The 15085-nt window shown below is 40.2% G+C and overlaps 1 long non-coding RNA gene across 1 annotated transcript; it reads right to left on the reverse strand.

Annotated features, from left to right (window-relative positions):
- Nucleotides 1–1443: 1443 nt before the first annotated feature.
- On the reverse strand, nucleotides 1444–3145 carry LOC118161090. The gene is made up of 2 exons (XR_004747845.1): nucleotides 3030–3145; nucleotides 1444–2700 (listed from the first exon to the last, which is right to left on the reverse strand). It is a non-coding gene; the product is annotated as an uncharacterized LOC118161090 (long non-coding RNA).
- Nucleotides 3146–15085: the final 11940 nt, after the last annotated feature.

Below are 15085 nucleotides of genomic sequence, written 5' to 3' on the forward strand. Positions count from 1 at the left end.
CAAGTAGTAGAGGAGGCTGAACTGCATGAAAGTAGGCTGCACCTGCTTGCAAGGAAATGCCATAAGTCAGAGGCATTTTGCAAGCAAATATACTCATCTTCACTGCCAGACTCCCTGCCAAAGGCCTAATTAAATAGAAGTGCAGTCTCATAACAAACTAAGCGTCTAAGGCTGCACTGACAATGGAAATGAAAGTCTCAGACTCTTCCCTCAGGTCCTCCACTGAGCCTGCACTGGCAAAGCTGCACACTGAGACTACAGTAGTAAACTGAGTAATCTGAAAACAATTTTACCTGTAGGAATGGGAGGAAACTAGTAGTTAAGATTCTTTTAAGACATCTGTAGGCATATCTCCACACAAGTACATCTTAATTTCTTGCTTTGCATGGCAATAGCAAAATAAATAAATACAAAACTTATCACTGCTAGGAAAGGCAAGATCTCACCCAAAGTGAGAAAGAATGCAATGGCAATACTCCCAGTTTACATGATGTTAGCTTTTGACTGCACCTGGTTATTATGGCCCTTCCCTAAATATAATCCAAGTCCTGATAAAATGATAAAGACCATCTCAGAAACATTTTCCTCACCTTCTGCTTGCTTGGTAAGATCATAGAATCATTTTGTCTGGAAAAGACCTTTAAGAACATGTACCTAACAGTACAAGTCCACCACTAAACCACGTCTCAAAGCGCCATACACACATCTCTATAATACCACAAGGGATAGCGACTCCGCCACCTCCCTGAGCACCCCATTCCAAAGCCTAACCATGCCTTTCTTGAAGAAATTCTTCCAAATATCACATCTAAAGTTCCCTTGGTGTAACTGGAGACCATTTCTTTATGTCCTATCACTTGTCACCTGAGAAAGGAGACCAACGCTCTCATTGCTGCGACTGCCTTTCAGATAGCTGTAGAGAACGATGAGGTCTCCCCTCAGCCTCCTCTTCTCCAGACAAAACAACACCAGTACCCTCAGTTGCTTGTCATCAGTCTTGTTTTCTAGTACCTTCACCAGCTTCACTGCTATTCTCTGCACATGCTTCAGCAGCTCAAGATCCTCCCTGTAGTGAGGGGGCCAAAACTGAACATAGTCCTCAAGGTGCTGTCTCAGCAGTGCCAAGTACAGAGGGACGGTCACTTCCCTAGTCCTGTTGACTACACTATTTCTGATACAAGGCAAGATGCCATTGGCCTTTTTGGCCACTTGGGCACACTGCTGGCTCATGTTCAGGAACAGAAACTGTACAGTAGAATTAGTGCATGCAGGTAGTGATCATCACAGAAATGATAAAGTGAACAAACTTCCCTAAGACATCAGAAGTTAAACACATTTGCTTGTAATGTGTGCTGAATAATGAACTAACTTTTAAACAATCCACTACTAAGGAAAAAATAAAGAAAAACAAACAAAAAAATGAGAATAGTCTTACAAAAGGAAAAGGGACACAACTAATTTAATAAGCTGGTTTCCACAGAAAATTTTCCTGTTCCTACAACGTTATCAGGAAAACAATCTGCCTGGTTTCCAGTAGACATTCGCTGTCTTGTCCTCAGATAATCCTTGAGAGCTGAGACAGTGGGACTTTATGTATACAAACACAGCACATTTGAAAAATATTAAATAAAGCTGGGAATAAACTATTCTCTAATGGAGGTCTCAGACCTGCTTAACGAAGAGGAAAGCTGAAGCAGATACTTTCCAAGAGAAATGTATACAACTGGACTATTCCAGGCTTTCATGATTTGATCTTTAAAACTGGCCAAGAACAGATTAAATTTCGTTTACTTAAACAGATTACAAAAGGAAAATGTCTCACTACTCTTCTCCTTTGTCAGACAGATTCCAGAGCAGACGATTAGCTAACAGTTTGGTCTCGCAGCATGTATACACAGACAACCTCACAGCTGAATGTGGAACTTGGTCAGTTTGCGAGACAAGGAGAAATGCAGGTTGGTCCAAGTTCTCTGTTCGTGTCAGCCACTATGGTTAAAGCAGCACAGTGGGACAGAACATTAGGGAAAAGTTTTTAAGTTTCGGTTTCCACTTCTCACTACATGACATGAAAAAAAGTCCCCTTTCTGTTTCTGCTTTTTAGCATAGGAGCAAACAAATACAGCTTCCATAACAAGCATGACAGTAACTTAAGTACTAATGGTATCAGCCTTACAAATGCATTAGTAACAAAATCCTACTGACTAGAGGCAGAACCCATGTGCCAGCATGAATGCTGGCACAGAGCCTTACAGACAGGCTGTCTGTCTGGGGAGGAAGTCGGTGTAAGTGGCTTCAACCTTCCTGCAGCCAGAGCTACCAAAGGAAACCAAAGCTGCTTAGAAACCGGAGGATGTTTGCTGAAGAAAGCCATGCCACCAGCATGCAATGATTCAACTCCATCCACCAGCCCTCCTGCCAGAGCTGTTCTGGAGGGTGGCCCAAGACTTACAGCTGCACCACCTTCACCCATCCTCCTTTCCAGACTGTGTGACACAGTGCTGGAAACTTAATAACGACAGGGCTTGCTCAGGCTAAGCACTGTAATGAAGATGTACCTCAGTGTTACTGCTTGTTGTCCTTTTCGACAGATTCTGCACTGTAGTTCTCCATAACCATGCAGAGAGCCTTCTGGACTTCTCTGTTACCTTTAGGTCTTCTGCTTCTAAATGTTTAGAGGCAACCCTCTCCCTCCAACTGCACCTGAAAACATGCAGATCTTAAAGTCTAGAGCAACTACTACTGGGTCTTATTTAAAGCAAAGTTAAAGCATCTTTTATGCTGCATTGGCCATACTGTCTTTTTGACTCTATTGCATTTATTTTGACTTCTGCAAGTATATTTTTATTTTTATTTTTTAATGCCAGAGACTTGCTGATTGCATTATAATTTTGATTTTGCAGGTTTGAAGGGATTTCTAAGAAGAGAAATTCACTACTAAGTGAATAGATCAGTGCTAGTTTAGAACATCATTCAGATTTTCAGACCAAGCCGAGATCTCATTGGTGAGTAACATAGGCATAATCAGATACCTCACAGTGGTAAATTATATCCAATACTCTTTTTGAGGTAACAGAGTAGTTTTCCATAAGGGTTTCCTGACAAAATGTAATGGCTGTGATGTTAGCTGTGATGATCAAGAGGATGGAAACAGTTTAGATGGGAGGCATAAGTACAGAAATCACCTTATACAATTAAAACAAAACATTGTCAAAAGAATGCAAAAAAGAGAATTGATTCAAAGCAAGACTCAAGGTCTATTTGCAGAAGTATACCTGACTACATCATTGGTGACATTTTATGTACAAATGGAGTGCAACCGGCATACTTACCTGCTGTCCTTTATAGATAACGATTCTCATCAATGCATACAATTGTTCTGTTTGCATGCATGGTAATTACATGCACTTGTATCTTTTTAGCCCTCCCAGTATCTCAGAGTGCAGCAATAAAATGCCAATGGTGCAGTTACAGAGTTGTCTGCTCTTTAGTCACTACAGAGCAAAGACAACATCTTCCTATCCTGCCTTACCATGAATTTATTAGTGAGAGGAAAGCTACCATGCATTTATAGCTGGGTAGGAACGCATGCAAAGTGTTAACCTACTGCAGGTTAAATTAGAGGCTGTGGATACAATTTTAGTTTACTTCGTGATAACTTGTTCCTGGATACACACCCTTCACACTAATCCTGATTGATCACAGCTAAGAAATAACTTTTTTCACAGGTAACCAAGTAATCACAAAGTCTAGATCACTTACAGTTACAGCTTTAAGTTTTGTAATTTAATTTCTAATGAGTCTGATGAAGTCAAGGTCTCCAGAGAGCTGTCATCTTTAGCTCCAAGTGTCTTTTCCATAGCCCCTTTCCAAAAATACAGGGAGCTGAAAGTTGCTGTGATCATACTACTCCTGTTGAGTCTGTTAAAACTCAGACGTACATGATGTCAGCTGCAAGCCCAGCAGGGCACTTTCAGGAGATCAGATTTCTTTAAATTACAAAAACATGCTCTTTACAAGGAGCAGCAGACCTTTAATGTCAGTGTTTTATAATGCAGGTCATAGTTTTTTCACCCTGTACTTAGATTAACAATATTGGCTTGGTTGACCTAATACAGATGTCTGACTTAGAAAATTCAGCAGGAACATTAAGCAGCATAATTAAATCACTTTCTGACTTCTTGATCAAGGCCAATATTGCCCTGTTTATGTTCGATGTTTTACAGAATATGTTATAGTTTTGTGTTAGAATTTTATTTAGAAATATTTACATTCACTTCCCTTCACACTGTTTTTCAGTGTACAGCATAGACTTCTGCCACTTTGGGCACTGGTGCTGTGATATAGCAAAAGCTATGCATAACCAGACTAAGTAAGAACAAAATATTACATAGATCTTAAAAACAAAAAAGAGAGGCAAGCAGAGGGAATTGAACAAGTCCTCAGCTGCTGCCCGTTATGTTTCATCTACGACTACAGACCTAGCACTTGCTGAAAGGTTCTGGGATATATTTTGTAGGCTCTGCTGTGTGAGATCATGTTGGTTTGGTCAGGGGATGGGATTTAGCAGAGCAGATAATCTCTTCAGTTCTACACGCCACAGGGGTGAGTCCTTATGCCCTTGTTAAGCAGAAAATTATTGTGATGTTTAATGTGATGGCTTACAATGTCACCATTATTTCTGCTCGCTCTGATCTTCACAGGCTGAACCATAAATACAATAAAAAGCCAAAAGAAATACAGAATCTGCATGGTGGAAGGCCAGCTTTCGACACCTTAATTACTTTACTCCAGTTATGGGCTCTAGTATTAACAGTAATACTATATTTGAAGTAAGAATGCCCAACAGAGGTTCCCTTGCCAAGGCATTAAATAAGAGACTGGAATCCTCAGTGCTTAAACATGCATTTCAATATAAGATTTTTTTTTTTTTTTTTTTTTTCCCCTAGAATGCTAATTGAAGAAGCTCAACAACAAGAATAACATAATATGTGATGCACCTGGGCGGCTGAGCCACAGTATCAGTGTTTGTTTTCTGCAAAACACACCTAAATTGGTTCTTTTCTTTCAGTTATGGGACTAATACATTTTATGTAGAAGTGTCATCAATTTTAAATGTAACCAGATAAGAAATGCAAAAGGGTCTGCTTCAGGGAGGCATACTTGGAGAGTGTAGTCATATTCAGACTCAGTTTTCATCTGGTTGTTGCAACATGAAGTACGATAATACAAACCCGAAGGGTGAAATTCAGCACCAGCATGACTAGTCCAAAACCATACTATTCTGATAGCAGTTCCAAATAAGTCAAAGGGTTAGAGCTTAAATTGTACATAAACATTGCCCAGGTTCTAGTCAGGTTCTCTATGTAAGGCTGAAATGTCAGCCTTCATGAAAACAGAACCAAAGAAAAGCATATTTCTGAAATTCCTCCATTTATCATGTTGATTCCATGTCTTTCTGTTGCAGAGCCTACTGGGTTTTACATCAGTCCTGGTTTCAGTAAGTTCAGGACCATGCATATCTCTGTGGTGAGTTACAAGATTACCTTTGAAAAGATGTCAGATGTGCATCAGGTATGAACAATCAGCTCTTTGCAGAATTAACATCACAATTATTATCACTCATAAATTCTCCATAGTCCAAAACATACTTCATATTATTAACATAATAATTCTACAGGCCTAAGAAAAGTCTGCTTTCCAGCCAGTTCCTATAACCTGTAACTTTTGAAATTTAAATGCCAATTTTCAGAATTTACTCTGAATTCCTTTCTATTTCTATAGTACTGGGCACAACTATTCACTCCATTTATTCTAGCCACCATATCATCCAGCTGCAACTCATTTTGACTTCTCTGCTGACTCAACCACATGCCACTAATGAATTGGAAATAAAGGTCAAATTTCAAGGCATGCTGTATATATCTTGAGTTGGAGGTACACAACTGGTCCAGAAACATGCACGGCCTGCCTTATGCATCCTATATAACTAGTCAGAAAGAGAAATGCTACATATGCCAGCGTAGACTTTGGCTTAAAGACAGTTTTATTTTGCTTTTTGAATTAAGTTAGTAAAGACAACAAAGGCATTGTGTTCAGGAGAATCTCTCTGGGTAAAGTAACCAAACTTTGATAGTAATGTTGTTAATTCTGCATTGGCTTTCTGGCTGACAAAGCAAACAATACCAGAGAATTAATGCTTCATTGCCTGAGAGTCTACTAATACATGCGGCTGTAATTAACAAGCACATCCTAGAATACCTAACAATAGTGATGATAGAGACATAACATGCATTTAGAGTGTGTACAAAATATTCTTTCAGCTAGGAACATTACTAATGTTATGAGTTCCTTGGGAGCCAGCAGTTCAACCTGATTTCACAGATAACTAACGGTAGATCCTAGAAACATTTGATCTACCGGATATTGCTGGCATTGCTTACTGTTGCTTTCTCTGAACACAGACTTCTGTCATGTACCATTTCTTAGGGCACAAATAGCTTTCTCTCTTACTCAGGAGTAGATTGTTACTCTAATTTAAATGTAAGTCTATCTCTCACTATTCCAGAAGCTATCAAAGACTCTGCATATCCTTTGACAGTTCCATAAGGTATGATCTGAAACTATACTACCCTCCCCCAAAGATTTATACTTCAAAACAATTAGAACATTAGTAAACAACTGTCTTTTAATCAACACAGTAAGTATGAAAATCTCATTGAAATTTTAAAAGACTACTCTTTGCATAGAAGCTAGGAAATAAGGACAGTCAGGCAGGTTTTCTTCCTTCAGGACAACTGAAATTTGCTGAGCATTGCTTATATGTACGAACTTCTTTACAGAACTCAGTGCAACACAATTTCAGCCTCTTGAAAAGGGGAAGAGAAGGGGCAAGCACAATTCAAAGGGGATCTTATTGGGAAGGCAGGAAAAGGAGAAATGGGATACCCCAATGCACAATTTACACTTCTGAAACTGTGGTAGGCAAGACCAGAATAGTCTCCTGGAATGTGTTTTGGGAAGTAAAATGATCATTGTGAAATGCACAATTCAGCTATAAGCAGAAATCAGAGCTTGATGCCCTCCTTAACACTTCTTTTGGAGGCTGCCATTGAGGTAGTTTCAGGCCTTTTTGAATACAGTGTCACTGCCAGTTTTGCATGATTGCATCCAGAAAAACCTGTCAAGCTCTTCAGCGTACCATGTGGCTGGCGCACACAGAGATGCTCAGTGGCCTTCCATGTCCTTTGGCAGGGGAAAGCATTCAGCTTGCCTCACCACAGATGGTTGCATGGACAGAGCTGACAGGTCAGGATATGGCAGCAGTCACAGGAGTAAGAGGTCAGTAGTTTCCTTAGACCGTTCTTGCCAATAAACAACATGCTTCAGATAAACACAAGAAAGCCAAACAAGGCAGTTATAAAGAATGGGATTATAGGTATACATACCGAAAGAAACTTCACTGATGAAGAGAGAGAAGGGTAAGCTAACATTAAGCACAAAATGTCATTTTCTGCACATGCATTTTGTAGGGAACCTCTCATGCTGATCAGCTGAAAAGTAGGAATTTTATTTAGGGTTACTTTATTAACAGCTTTATTCTACTGTACCAGGATAATTTCTGGATGATGCAGAAGCTATTGGGCATTTCAGTGCACATTTCTCCTATACTACAATTGTCACAAATTGCCATACTCCCAGCAAACAATTTTTTTCTATATTTTATTATTTTTGCAATATTTTTTCACTGCTTTAATCCAGCTGAATTCAAAGTGGTTTGGAAAAGTAACTGCACTGCAGCTACTTTCAAAACAGGATTTAGGGGGAGCAGAACCCATGATATCTGCTCCAGAGGAGGAATTGAAGTACATCTAAAACATCCAGCCAAAACATAAGCTTATTTGAGGATAAAGAATAAGAGTATCACATTACCATCTTTAGTTTTTCTGGGCTTAGTTTCTGGTTAGTGGATATTTTTAACTGCAGTTTTAAACTATTTTTAGGTTGATGCAAAAGGGAATGCACTTTGCTAATCTAAGAAATAGCTAGAAGAACTGAGTCATATTTAAAACTATATCACACTTTGTTATTCCCGGCCATCAGCACTTGCCACCTATTACATTAAAAGAGGCAAAACAGCCTGACCTAAAGTAACCATAAACCCTGGTTACTTGCCTCCCTCCAGGCAGGAGGGAGGGGGTGTTAAACCAACCTCCATCTGCAATTTCCATCATGGAAAGCATCACTCAACACTTAAAGGGAATACAAGCAAGGAGGTAACAAGGCCACCATGAGATTAGAAGTTCGGAATGCAGCAGATGGCTTCGAAAAAGTTTTCCCTGACACTCCTCATTCCCTGTTCTTACTCCTGCCACCAAAGTAGGATTGCACAGTGAAAAGCATTCACTTAGGAGGATACTGGTGGGAGAGATGAGGCACTACAAAGTAGCACAAGCAAATACAAAGCCCATTTGACAGTAGAAATGGCACATCACACATACGCTTTTCTGGAGAAGGAAAAATGAAGGAGAACCTATTGTCTTCACTTCTGTACACCTAACCCTCCCTCACGTGTTTACCTTGAAAGTGTCCTTTGCAGTCACCTATGGTCTTATGAGTCCTGTGTAGATCATTTGGATGACAAATGCCAGCCTAGTAAACATTAGTTTTCACCACTTTCTTTGAGCAGTCCAAAATCCCTTCTGCTGCCCTGTCCTCAACTCCTTAATACCAGGAGAATTAGTCATCATTCTTACCATCCCAAGCACTAAGTAATACCTGTTCTTGGCTGTAACTTGGCTATCTAATACCCCTTCTGTTTTGCTTGTTTGTTGACTGGAGTGCATTGTGTTCTTTAAAATTAGCTCTGTTAGGAGGAGGATTTTAAACATAGAACTAAGCATGTTCTTCACTATTACCAGACTGTACAGAATAAGTAAGATAACGATGCATGGCACAACAGACTCAAGTCAAAACATAAAGCAAGCTGCCAAGTCAAGACTCCAGAGAGGGGAAGCAGGTTAATCTAGCTCTGCTTCTTTACTATTCTGCTGCCTGTGTACTCCTTGATCATGAGCTAGCCCCACTCATCCCACTGGTAGCAGATGTTATCCATAGCCCTGCTCACCAAGAACTGATAAAGGAGATTATTTCTCAAAAGCATATTGTGAGAACTAATTAACTCTAGTTTGCAGATGCTAATGTATTACCTGAGATCTTCTCTTGCATCATTTAAGCAATAGGGATGGGGGCAGGCAGGGGGGGGTTGCTGGCTTTGAGAAACTGGAAAAAAATCTTTTTTTTTTTTTTTTTAAATGACATTCTAATTATGAGAATTTTGACTCTAGCCAGAAGGCTTTGTTCAAACAGTAACTGTTGCATGTGATGCTGTGCATGTAGGTGTCATAGTTCACACCAACACAGCATAACTCTACTAGGAACGTGACTTCAGAGGATTACAGCTTTGAAATGCAAATCCCTAACCAAGGTCACTTCGGCAAACATAACCTTTAAGAACTGGCAGAAAGCATTTTTCTTCTTTATAAGTAGTGGCTGTTATTACACACTGTGCTATTTAAAATCTTCTATGAAAAATAAAATCAAACAGCCTCTGAATTTTGTAACTTTGCTGCCTTAGAATTACATAAGAGATGCTGATATTGGGTAAATCTGTAATCTGTCTTCCCCATTTTTTTAAATAATTGGAAACATGTAGAGAAGCTTACAAAGTTGTTCAGATTGTCCCAACATGGTGAAGAAATTATCTAGCTTTTCTAGCTTTGAAGGAAGTCTGCTTTGAGTGGCAGTCTCTCAGACTTCTTTTGACACCCTTAGTAATTGATATTCCAACTACTGTTTTTTGTTCCCCACAATCCAAATTGCTGAAAACAAAATATTGATAGAACCACTACAGGAATACATATTCCTGACTGCACACCTTGAAAAATATGCTGGAACTGGATAGATTTAATGAATGAAACTTCCACCTGCAGGTACAGCATTTTCATGGTGAAGTGCCCCTATTTTAGTTTAATGGGACTACCATGGAGAAATCTTCTTTTGCAGATGAAAGGCTTCCCTTCCTCAAGGGAGGATCACACAGGGGAGCTAACCCACTTAAAAAAAAAAAAAAAAAAAAAAAAAACAGCAACAAAACATAAAACCCAAATATTTAAAATGAGCATCTCATGGTGCGTGGATGCCCAAAGTTCTGTCACTTCATGATTAGTTGTTTTTTTTTTTTTTTTCCACACTGAACTAGAGATACAGTCTCTATCGAGTGTACTGGGATTTCTACTATAGGCTTTGGTGCCTTCTGCAACATCTAACACTGGATACACAGGGGCATTATGAGAAGAAAAATAATTAAGTCATCAGTGCCTCAGTATACAGAGTGACAAGAATAACTTGCCACTTCACTTTATTGTCTGTTCAATACCTAACCACTAGGAGCCAGACAAAATTGCTTTGCAAACAAGAATTTCCATGAACCCCTCTTTCCCCCCACCTACAAAAGCTCTGTCGGTTGTAGCGGCCCATGAACTTTGCTGGAAAGGAAGCTGCAGGCTGTCCCTCAAAGACATTCTGTAGGTGCTCTTAGGGCATCACCAGTGTTATATCTCCAAGAGGAAAGAGACTAGGCATTGGGCAGCTCTAACCCAACACCTATAACACAAGAGGATACAAATTCAAACACTGTCATTTCAGTGTTTGAAGTCAGGCCAAACAGGGGGCACACACAGCATTGTACTGTTTCCCAGTCAGCGTAGCTGGTTTCTTTCCTACAGGACTCTCTCACCACTTGTAGCACAGCATAAACTGACTTGAGGCCAAGTACCCCCTCTTAAGAGCAGGTAGCACCACACTGCCGGGATTGTAACCAGCTTCACCTACTTTCTTCTTCATCACCTTTCTTCTGTTCAGCTGCAGGGGAGTCATGCAACTGGTTTGATCTGGAAAGCCTTGTGCTTACATTGAAGGCAAGGGAGAGGATTTCTGTAAACCATGATGTTTTTTCTTCAGTCTAGTCTTAACTTATAAGCCATTAAAAATTACCTTGATTTAAAGCAGAATTTTTCCAATGTTTTTTTATTGCCTCAAAAAGCCTGCCCTGTCTCTTCAGTCTTACCATAGTCTCAGAGGGCCTTCTGTTTCCAGCAGAGTTCATACTGGCTGAGCACATGAAAAGCAACCTTGATGGTGGGGGGCTTTCAGCTGTGAAGTGTGACACCAACCTCCGCCTTCCTCTGGCACTCACACCTGCTCCATATAATTCACATTATGCTCCCAAAATGAGTTCTGAAAGTCCTTTGATACAAGTTCATCAAGGTCTTACTCAGCCAGAGGCATATCATTTACTCACAATGAACCTGCCAAAAGACCAGTCTGCTTAATACAATGGGCTGCAGTTTTGCACCAGTGGGTTTTAACTGAGAAACAAACAGGTGTAACAAATCAGGCACAATGTGCCCACCACATCAAACAAAAACACCTCCTGAATATTAAAAAGCCATGGGAACTTTATAATGTTCTCTATTTGTCTTACTGAATGCAATAGATTCATGTACACAGCATGTTGTTGTACTTTGGCCAAAAAAAAAGAGAAAGAAAAAACAATAAAACAAGAAGGGCTGCAGATTGATCTTTCTTCTACTGAAGTCAACAGGAGTTTTGCTGTGCAAAACTGACACAGAGAAGTTTCCTTCCTCCCACATTAGCTGCTTAAATATAGCAGGTCAGTTTGGATAGGGAGGGGAAGGAAGACTGGCCAAAATAGAGAGAGAAGGTATTAAAATGCAGTTATTTCAGGTGTATCAACCCAACATCAGTTTACAACCAATAGCAAAGCAGGATGATAGGAGTCTACCTCATACGTTCTGTGAATGTAGAATAAAAAAAATACATACACATACCCTGTGAGCAATAAATTAGGAATCATAACCATGATTATGATTCTCTTAGATTTGCATTGTAGATTACCTTTAGACTCGTAACTTGTTTCCCCTCCTAAAAGTTGCTTTCCTCATTCAATTAGCAGAAGCTGTTCACTGCATTATCACACCTAGAATACAATTAAGAACTATTTCAGGTTATTTATATCCAAAAAGGCTCAAATTAAAACAAGCATCTCAACCTTGGAGTTCTTAGCTTTCAAGGTTCTGCCATTTCTTTAATGATCAGATTGTGATTTCCTGGGAGAGGGAAGAAATACAAACTTCTTTCCCACACTCCATTCCTTAAATGCTTGTTGACTCTTTTTGCCACATTTCTGCCTTTCTTCTCACATGCTCTCTATATCTCAGTCCAATACCTTTGCTCAATTAACTTAAGCACCTCTGTATGAATTCCGAGTCCCACTTTCCTTCTGATCTTCCCCAACAGCTTTCAACCTCACATTTCAAAGGGGTTGCTGTGCGCTTGCAGCCCAGAAAGCCACCCATGTCCTGGGCTGCATCAACAGCAGTGTGGCCAGCAGGGCAAGGGACCTGATTCTTCCCCTCTGCTCTGCTCTCGTGAGACCCCACCTAAACCCCTGCATTCAGCTTTGTGGCCTCCAGCACAGGGATGTGGAGCTGTTAGAGCAGGCCCAAAGGAGGGCCATGAGGATGATCAGAGGGCTAGAGCACCTGTCCTACAAAGAACAGGCTGAGGGAGTTGGGGTTGTTGAGCCTGGAGAAGAGAAGGCCCCAGAGAGACCTTATAGTGGCCTTCCAGTACCTAAAGGGGGTCTATAGGAAAGCTGGGGAGGGACTCTTTGTCAGGGAGTGCAGTGATAGGACAAGGGGGCATAGCTCTAAACTGAAAGAGAGCAGATACAGATTAGGGAGAAATTATTCACTCAGAAGGTGGTGAGGCACTGGAACAGGTTGCCCAGAGAAGCTATGGATGCCCCATCCCTGGAGTGTTCAAGGCCAGGCTGGACAAGGCTTTAAGCAGCATGGGCTGGTTGGAGGTGTCCCTGCCTGTGGCGGGGGGGGTGAAAATGGATGGTCTTTAAGGTCTCTTCCAAACCAAGCCATTCAACAATTCTATGATTTTCTCCTCATGCAAGCAAAATTCTCTTTTTCGTCTCCCTTCCCTGCACTCACAGTGTCTCAGCACTTCTGGCTGTCATTTTTCTATATAAATAAATATTTTTCTAAAACCAGGCATGAGGCTTGTGAACCCCAGGGGGAACGTTAGGGCTAAAAATGGATCTGATTAAATATCTAATCATTTCTCAACAGGCCTGGCAAAACACAGATGACAGAATCAGGGTACTTACTGAGAAAAAGAGAACGTTTTGGGGTAGACTCTGCAGTAGCTGGTGCTGTTTATCAACCCTGGCTATAATTACACAAGTCAATAAGAAACAAGCTAGCTGTGCCTAGGCAATGTCCCACTGACATAAGGGAGCACGCACAGCCAGCTGAAACAAGCCCTTTCTCTTTGACAAGCATTCAGTAATGGGTTTTCTACACCTGAAGCAAAGCTTTATTTCAACACTTATTTCAAGAAAGCAGGTTGTCCATGCCCCAGTGATTTGCATAATTGAGTTCATGACATAATATCACAATGTTTACTAAGAAAGCAGCAGATGGTAGTTACTGCTGTGGTTTTTTAGTATTTTTTTTTTTTTTGAACAAGGCCACGTATATATATCATGATTATACTCAGGGTATTCCTATTGAAAACATCACTTTAATTTAGTAGAGGATATTAAAGTTTGTTTATAAAACATACAGTCCATGCAAAGAGCAGCAGATGGAGTTAACAAGCTCACCTGCTGTTTTACTTGTAAACATTCTTGTAAGAGCCTGTGTGTTTTAAATTCATATGAGACATAATTTGTAATCATTTCCTGGGGAGGGGACGTAAACACTCTGAGGAAGGTGGCATAGCTCTGGGAGAGGGCACGACTCCAAGGCAGAAGGGCTAGATACAGAAAAAAGGAAAGGTTGGCTCCTTCTGAAGAACAGCTGCTGAATCTCACAGGGAGAGAGAAATAAAGGCAGCCCTATCATGCAAGCTTATTTCCAACTTCATAAAATAATAGACACAGGAAGTAGATCTCAGGTGCCCACAAAATAAATTTTGAGGGTGTGTTTGGACATTCAAAAGGACAGTTTCCTTACAGAGAATTAACAGTCTCCAGCTTGAAATTGCACTGGCCTGAAACTACACAATTTACCACGTGCTTGTTCTGGCTCTGCAGGATACAGCAATGTCTGAAGGACTGCAGTTCCTTAGGAGGTCCTTAGGAAAAATGTAAAAACCACCCTTCTAGGAGTTAAGTGTAGCCGTAAGCAAGTTTTCAAGGATTCATCACCCTTGTCCTGGTGACCATGGGTTTCAGCAGCTGCTTTCAGTGACTGCATTTCTACATACGTGCAAGAATGGCACAAGTTCACAGTAATGATTTGTAACACTGGTCAAAGTGATATAGACACACAGTAGGGAAAAACATATTAAACAATACCAGTTTGAGAAAGATTTGAAAAAGAGAGTGGTAAAGTTAATTAGCATCGCCCTTTAGATGGCAAAAAGTTCAGGGAGTATGTTTTCTACCTTGAATACTTAGGATGCAATTCCCATTCTAGTCTGGGCTATATGTTCAACATAGATCAGAATTTCCTGCCCTGAAGTCAGGGAAAATAATTCAGAAGGATAATATTCTCCGTTTCCTGCTTTCTATTTGTCTTTAAGTGACACAGACTTAAAACAGCAGTATGACACTTCATTTATGAAGAACATCCCAGTCTGACGCAACACCTGCTACAGACAGGCAAAAAAGAATGTTTCCATTAAGCACTGGCAATAGCAACAGCCTGCTTGCTTTGCGATGGAACAGGGCTGCCTGCAACATGTTTCGCTCAGCTAAAAATATTTTGAGCTTGGCCTTTAGTGTGTGTTTGTGTACATGTAATGGCTCCAAATGTTGGAGCTGAATTAATACAAGCTTTTGTGAAGGCTCAGTAAGCTGCCTTTGTTCCTTTCTAAATTGAACAATTCACCAGATACTAACCTTACATAAATAAATATAAATAATATTAATATATTAATATATTAATATAAATATATTAATATATAAATATATTATAAATAATAT

The sequence above is a fragment of the Oxyura jamaicensis genome, chromosome 2, assembly GCF_011077185.1.
Source record: "Oxyura jamaicensis isolate SHBP4307 breed ruddy duck chromosome 2, BPBGC_Ojam_1.0, whole genome shotgun sequence".
Classification (NCBI taxonomy): domain Eukaryota; kingdom Metazoa; phylum Chordata; class Aves; order Anseriformes; family Anatidae; genus Oxyura; species Oxyura jamaicensis.